Source organism: Heterodontus francisci, unplaced genomic scaffold (assembly GCF_036365525.1).
Source record: "Heterodontus francisci isolate sHetFra1 unplaced genomic scaffold, sHetFra1.hap1 HAP1_SCAFFOLD_1606, whole genome shotgun sequence".
In the NCBI taxonomy this organism is placed as follows: domain Eukaryota; kingdom Metazoa; phylum Chordata; class Chondrichthyes; order Heterodontiformes; family Heterodontidae; genus Heterodontus; species Heterodontus francisci.
Window position 1 is genome coordinate 20,001 of NW_027140702.1, and position 7,500 is coordinate 27,500.

Sequence of the window (7,500 nt, forward strand, 5' to 3'; positions counted from 1 at the left end):
TCGACGGCAGGCGGTAGGGCTCGGAGGGGCGCGGCCTGGTCCGCGAGTGCCCCGGCGCCGCCCCTCTGCCCGTCCGAGGGACAGTAGGAAATGGCCATACCGCTTTCCGGCCGATTGCCGCCGGACGTCCGGCCGCATTCGCTCGGTCTGCGCGGCCGGCGGTAGCCGGGGGCGAGGGGCATCGGGCGGTGGCGGAACCAGGCCGGCCCGACCGCTGGGGGCCGCCCGGGCGACGTTTGAATCTGTCGGGTCGGACCGCCGAATCCCGCGGGATTTCGGGATCGAATCTGCGGGTGGAATCGGCACCTCGTCCCGCTGTCCGGTTCCCCCCCCGTCGACTGCAACGGGTTTCCGAGGCCCGTCGGTCAGGCGCGGTTCGCTCCGCAATCCGCCGGCCGATCGGCACCGGGCGGGGCTCTACGGAAAGAGGGGACCCTCCGGCGTCGAGTGCCGGCGCACCGACCCCGCAGGCTGACCGGGAAGGTTAAGACTCACCCCGCTGAATGCCCGGCCCCGGGCACCCTCCGGCGCCGGGGCCATAACTTCGGGGAGGGAGGTCCGAGCTCCGCGCGGTCGACGGCAGGTGAAAGGGGCCGGTGCGCCGCGGAAGGCGACAGCAGTCCCGTCAGGCTGCACCTCTGCTCGGGCGAACGGCGTCAGGAAAAGGGGAGAGCACTTCCCCACCGATAGCTCCGGAACGCCCGGACCCATTGGCCCGCGGCACCGGTGGCTGCTAGAGGGCCTCCGGCGCCGTCAGCCGGGGTACGTCCCAGGCCGGCCGGACGGCGGGCAGCCGGAGGCAACGGCCTGGAACGGAGCCAGACTTGAGTCGTTCCGTGTGCCGTGGGCAAAAAGGCAGGGCTGCGGGTCAGCGCAGTTTGGCAAACCTAGCCGCAAGTGCGGGAAGGGCGGAGGAGCACACGGACGCCGCCTTCCCAAACTGAGCCCAAAGTGCCCAGGCATGCCCCCTTGATCTCGCCTAATCAGTGAGCCCAAAATAATTTCAGAGTGTGGAAACCTGATCCAAAAAGGTCGAAAAGAACGGCCAGAGATCAAGTCCGAAAGGGGAAATCAGTAACAAGCAAGCAGAGTAATCATTAACCAAAAAGCGCAAAATTATGTTAAAAGTGTGAAATCATTAACCAAAAACTCGAAAATAATGTCCAGAGACCAAGTCCGAAAGTACAAATAATTAACCAGTAAGCAGAGTCATCATTAACCAAAAATCGCAAAAGTAAGTAAAAAGTGTGAAATCATTAACCAAAAATCGCAAAAGTAAGTAAAAAGTGTGAAATCATTAACCAAAAACTCGAAAATAATGTCCAGAGACTAAGTCCGAAAGGGCAAATGGTTAACCAGTAAGCAGAGTAATCATTAACCAAAAATCGCAAAAGTAAGTAAAAAGTGTGAAATCATTAACCAAAAATCGCAAAAGTAAGTAAAAAGTGTGAAATCATTAACCAAAAACTCGAAAATAATGTCCAGAGACCAAGTCCGAAAGGGCAAATGGTTAACCAGTAAGCAGAGTAATCATTAACCAAAAAGGGCAAAAGTAAGTAAAAAGTATGAAATCATTAACCAAAAAGCACAAAATTAAGTTAAAAGTGTGAAATCATTAACCAAAAAGTCGAAAATAATCTCCAGAGACTAAGTGCGAAAGGGCAAATGGTTAACCAGTAAGCAGAGTAATCATTAACCAAAAATCGCAAAAGTAAGTAAAAAGTGTGAAATCATTAACCAAAAACTCGAAAATAATGTCCAGAGACCAAGTCCGAAAGGGCAAATGGTTAACCAGTAAGCAGAGTAATCATTAACCAAAAAGGGCAAAAGTAAGTAAAAAGTATGAAATCATTAACCAAAAAGCACAAAATTAAGTTAAAAGTGTGAAATCATTAACCAAAAAGTCGAAAATAATCTCCAGAGACTAAGTGCGAAAGGGCAAATGGTTAACCAGTAAGCAGAGTCATCATTAACCAAAAATCGCAAAAGTAAGTAAAAAGTGTGAAATCATTAACCAAAAACCCGAAAATAATGTCCAGAGACTAAGTCCAAAAGGGCAAATGGTTAACCAGTAAGCAGAGTAATCATTAACCAAAAATCGCAAAAGTAAGTAAAAAGTGTGAAATCATTAACCAAAAACTCGAAAATAATCTCCAGAGACTAAGTGCGAAAGGGCAAATGGTTAACCAGTAAGCAGAGTAATCATTAACCAAAAATCGCAAAAGTAAGTAAAAAGTGTGAAATCATTAACCAAAAACCCGAAAATAATGTCCAGAGACTAAGTCCGAAAGGGCAAATGGTTAACCAGTAAGCAGAGTAATCATTAACCAAAAATCGCAAAAGTAAGTAAAAAGTGTGAAATCATTAACCAAAAACTCGAAAATAATCTCCAGAGACTAAGTCCGAAAGGGCAAATGGTTAACCAGTAAGCAGAGTAATCATTAACCAAAAGGCGCAAAAGTAAGTAAAAAGTATGAAATCAGTAACCAAAAAGCGCAAAAATATGTTAAAAGTGTGAAATCATTAACCAAAAACTCGAAAATAATGTGCAGAGACTAAGTCCGAAAGGGCAAATAATTAACCAGTAAGCAGAGTAATCATTAACCAAAAATCGCAAAAATATGTTAAAAGTGTGAAATCATTAACCAAAAACTCGAAAATAATGTCCAGAGACTAAGTCCGAAAGGGCAAATGGTTAACCAGTAAGCAGAGTAATCATTAACCAAAAATCGCAAAAGTAAGTAAAAAGTGTGAAATCATTAACCAAAAACCCGAAAATAATGTCCAGAGACTAAGTCCGAAAGGGCAAATGGTTAACCAGTAAGCAGAGTAATCATTAACCAAAAATCGCAAAAGTAAGTAAAAAGTGTGAAATCATTAACCAAAAACTCGAAAATAATGTCCAGAGACTAAGTCCGAAAGGGCAAATGGTTAACCAGTAAGCAGAGTAATCATTAACCAAAAGGCGCAAAAGTAAGTAAAAAGTATGAAATCAGTAACCAAAAAGCGCAAAAATATGTTAAAAGTGTGAAATCATTAACCAAAAACTCGAAAATAATGTGCAGAGACTAAGTCCGAAAGGGCAAATAATTAACCAGTAAGCAGAGTAATCATTAACCAAAAATCGCAAAAATATGTTAAAAGTGTGAAATCATTAACCAAAAACTCGAAAATAATGTCCAGAGACTAAGTCCGAAAGGGCAAATGGTTAACCAGTAAGCAGAGTAATCATTAACCAAAAATCGCAAAAGTAAGTAAAAAGTGTGAAATCATTAACCAAAAACTCGAAAATAATCTCCAGAGACTAAGTCCGAAAGGGCAAATGGTTAACCAGTAAGCAGAGTAATCATTAACCAAAAATCGCAAAAGTAAGTAAAAAGTATGAAATCAGTAACCAAAAAGCGCAAAAATATGTTAAAAGTGTGAAATCATTAACCAAAAACTCGAAAATAATGTGCAGAGACTAAGTCCGAAAGGGCAAATAATTAACCAGTAAGCAGAGTAATCATTAACCAAAAATCGCAAAAATATGTTAAAAGTGTGAAATCATTAACCAAAAAGTCGAAAATAATGCCCAGAGACTAAGTCCGAAAGGGCAAATGGTTAACCAGTAAGCAGAGTAATCATTAACCAAAAATCGCAAAAGTAAGTAAAAAGTATGAAATCAGTAACCAAAAAGCGCAAAAATATGTTAAAAGTGTGAAATCATTAACCAAAAACTCGAAAATAATGTGCAGAGACTAAGTCCGAAAGGGCAAATAATTAACCAGTAAGCAGAGTAATCATTAACCAAAAATCGCAAAAATATGTTAAAAGTGTGAAATCATTAACCAAAAACTCGAAAATAATGTCCAGAGACTAAGTCCGAAAGGGCAAATGGTTAACCAGTAAGCAGAGTAATCATTAACCAAAAATCGCAAAAGTAAGTAAAAAGTGTGAAATCATTAACCAAAAACTCGAAAATAATCTCCAGAGACTAAGTCCGAAAGGGCAAATGGTTAACCAGTAAGCAGAGTAATCATTAACCAAAAATCGCAAAAGTAAGTAAAAAGTGTGAAATCATTAACCAAAAACCCGAAAATAATGTCCAGAGACTAAGTCCGAAAGGGCAAATGGTTAACCAGTAAGCAGAGTAATCATTAACCAAAAATCGCAAAAGTAAGTCAAAAGTGTGAAATCATTAACCAAAAACTCGAAAATAATGTCCAGAGACTAAGTCCGAAAGGGCAAATGGTTAACCAGTAAGCAGAGTAATCATTAACCAAAAGGCGCAAAAGTAAGTAAAAAGTATGAAATCAGTAACCAAAAAGCGCAAAAATATGTTAAAAGTGTGAAATCATTAACCAAAAACTCGAAAATAATGTGCAGAGACTAAGTCCGAAAGGGCAAATAATTAACCAGTAAGCAGAGTAATCATTAACCAAAAATCGCAAAAATATGTTAAAAGTGTGAAATCATTAACCAAAAACTCGAAAATAATGTCCAGAGACTAAGTCCGAAAGGGCAAATGGTTAACCAGTAAGCAGAGTAATCATTAACCAAAAATCGCAAAAGTAAGTAAAAAGTGTGAAATCATTAACCAAAAACTCGAAAATAATCTCCAGAGACTAAGTCCGAAAGGGCAAATGGTTAACCAGTAAGCAGAGTAATCATTAACCAAAAATCGCAAAAGTAAGTAAAAAGTGTGAAATCATTAACCAAAAACCCGAAAATAATGTCCAGAGACTAAGTCCGAAAGGGCAAATGGTTAACCAGTAAGCAGAGTAATCATTAACCAAAAATCGCAAAAGTAAGTAAAAAGTGTGAAATCATTAACCAAAAACTCGAAAATAATGTCCAGAGACTAAGTCCGAAAGGGCAAATGGTTAACCAGTAAGCAGAGTAATCATTAACCAAAAGGCGCAAAAGTAAGTAAAAAGTATGAAATCAGTAACCAAAAAGCGCAAAAATATGTTAAAAGTGTGAAATCATTAACCAAAAACTCGAAAATAATGTGCAGAGACTAAGTCCGAAAGGGCAAATAATTAACCAGTAAGCAGAGTAATCATTAACCAAAAATCGCAAAAATATGTTAAAAGTGTGAAATCATTAACCAAAAACTCGAAAATAATGTCCAGAGACTAAGTCCGAAAGGGCAAATGGTTAACCAGTAAGCAGAGTAATCATTAACCAAAAATCGCAAAAGTAAGTAAAAAGTGTGAAATCATTAACCAAAAACTCGAAAATAATCTCCAGAGACTAAGTCCGAAAGGGCAAATGGTTAACCAGTAAGCAGAGTAATCATTAACCAAAAATCGCAAAAGTAAGTAAAAAGTATGAAATCAGTAACCAAAAAGCGCAAAAATATGTTAAAAGTGTGAAATCATTAACCAAAAACTCGAAAATAATGTGCAGAGACTAAGTCCGAAAGGGCAAATAATTAACCAGTAAGCAGAGTAATCATTAACCAAAAATCGCAAAAATATGTTAAAAGTGTGAAATCATTAACCAAAAACTCGAAAATAATGTCCAGAGACTAAGTCCGAAAGGGCAAATGGTTAACCAGTAAGCAGAGTAATCATTAACCAAAAATCGCAAAAGTAAGTAAAAAGTGTGAAATCATTAACCAAAAACTCGAAAATAATCTCCAGAGACTAAGTCCGAAAGGGCAAATGGTTAACCAGTAAGCAGAGTAATCATTAACCAAAAATCGCAAAAGTAAGTAAAAAGTGTGAAATCATTAACCAAAAACCCGAAAATAATGTCCAGAGACTAAGTCCGAAAGGGCAAATGGTTAACCAGTAAGCAGAGTAATCATTAACCAAAAATCGCAAAAGTAAGTAAAAAGTGTGAAATCATTAACCAAAAACTCGAAAATAATGTCCAGAGACTAAGTCCGAAAGGGCAAATGGTTAACCAGTAAGCAGAGTAATCATTAACCAAAAGGCGCAAAAGTAAGTAAAAAGTATGAAATCAGTAACCAAAAAGCGCAAAAATATGTTAAAAGTGTGAAATCATTAACCAAAAACTCGAAAATAATGTGCAGAGACTAAGTCCGAAAGGGCAAATAATTAACCAGTAAGCAGAGTAATCATTAACCAAAAAGCGCAAAAATATGTTAAAAGTGTGAAATCATTAACCAAAAACTCGAAAATAATGTCCAGAGACTAAGTCCGAAAGGGCAAATAATTAACCAGTAAGCAGAGTAATCATTAACCAAAAAGCGCAAAAGTAAGTAAAAAGTGTGAAATCATTAACCAAAAAGTCGAAAATAATGCCCAGAGACTAAGTCCGAAAGGGCAAATGGTTAACCAGAAAATCAGTCGAATAATGTCCAGAGACTAAGTCCGAAAGGGCAAATGGTTAACCAGTGGAAGGGCGATCAAGCGGAAAAATTTGCCCCGGTTACCCGGGATGGAGTTCCAGAGGTCCGGCCAGAGTTGTCAAATTCGTCCCGCTGATCGGACGCTTGTCATTCGGGTGGCTGGGGGTTGGCGGGGTATCTGCACAGTAGTAGGAGGTGGCAAGTCGGGACTTGGACGTTTATTCCAAGAGTCCACCCGAGCCTCCAGGTCTGCAGAGACCGACCCTAGCTGCCGCCCAACCGACTTTTAAGCCTTTTTCGGATGGGGATTTTTTCCCATTTTCGTCCATTTTTCGGGTTTTCTGTCGGGCTTAATAGGCGGCAGCCTGACCCCCCGGCCGAGGCGGGGGGCGCACTCTCCCTTGCGTAAGGGTCCGGATTTGCCCCGGAAAGTGCCCCCGACGGCCTCCCGACCCGGGTGCCTGCAGGGCGGGGGGAAAGGGTAGTCCCAGCCGCAGGAAATCATTAACCAAAAGACTTAGCCGTCGGGGCAGAGGCTAAGACCCGGGCTGGTGAAATCATTAACCAAAAGGAATGCACCCTTTTCCGAAAGTGCAGGCCGAAATAAGGCGAGCCTTGGGCCGGGAAGGCCAAAACCCCCAACTCATGGAAGTGTATGGGGTCGGACTCGGCGACTTTCCCGGGCCCCGAGTTGACCTTTCCCCACGGGGGCGGTCAAGTTGCTCCCGCCAAGAGGGCACGTTGCATTTGCTGCCGCTCTAGTCCCCGGGCTAGTTAATCAGTTGCCGTCGGAAGTCCCGATGCCGAAATGAAAAATGGCCGTTGCGGCGATTTGGCGCCTCATTTTCGGAAGGACTACCGGCAGGCAACCCGCCGAATTGACACTTGCGATTCGGGTGGCTGGGGGTTGGCGGGGTACCCGGAGATTTTCGGGAACTCGATTTTCAGAACTTTTGCTGGCAGCGGTTGCACTTGCAAAGTGGCCGAAGAAGTGCTCCCTCAAGGAAGGACCTTCTTTTGAAATAAAAGACCTTCCGAAGAGTGCCTGGAAGTCATTTATGAGCATTTAAGGGTAAATCTGGCGGACTTTCCATGCTCTGTTGCCGGCTCTGAAATATCGCACAGTTGGGTCTAGGCCGGTAGACTGGCTGTGAAAACAGACAAAGTGTTTTGGCGAGCGAGAGAAAACAAGGCCT